Source organism: Bison bison, unplaced genomic scaffold (genome assembly GCF_000754665.1).
Source record: "Bison bison bison isolate TAMUID 2011002044 unplaced genomic scaffold, Bison_UMD1.0 scf7180017864459, whole genome shotgun sequence".
Taxonomy (NCBI): domain Eukaryota; kingdom Metazoa; phylum Chordata; class Mammalia; order Artiodactyla; family Bovidae; genus Bison; species Bison bison.
The window spans coordinates 2,860,869-2,861,291 of NW_011495021.1; positions in this window are offsets into that span (position 1 = coordinate 2,860,869).

Sequence of the window (423 nt, forward strand, 5' to 3'; positions counted from 1 at the left end):
AAGCTAGTGGAGGTGATGGAATTCCAGTTGAGCTATTTCAAATTCTGAAAGATGATGCTGTGAAAGTGCTGCACTCAATATGCCAGCAAATTTGGAAAACTCAGCAGTGGCCACAGGACTGGAAAAGGTCAGTTTTCATTCCAATCCCAAAGAAAGGCAATGCCAAAGAATGTTCAAACTACCGCACAATTGCACTCATCTCACACGCTAGTAAAGTAGTGCTCAAAATTCTCCAAGCCAGGATTCAGCAATTTGTGAACCGTGAACTTCCTGATGGTCAGGCTGGTTTTAGAAAAGGCAGAGGAACCAGAGATCAAATTGCCAACATCCGCTGGATCATGGAAAAAGCAAGAGAGTTCCAGAAAAACATCTATTTTTGCTTTATTGACTATGCCAAAGCCTTTGACTGTGTGGATCACAATA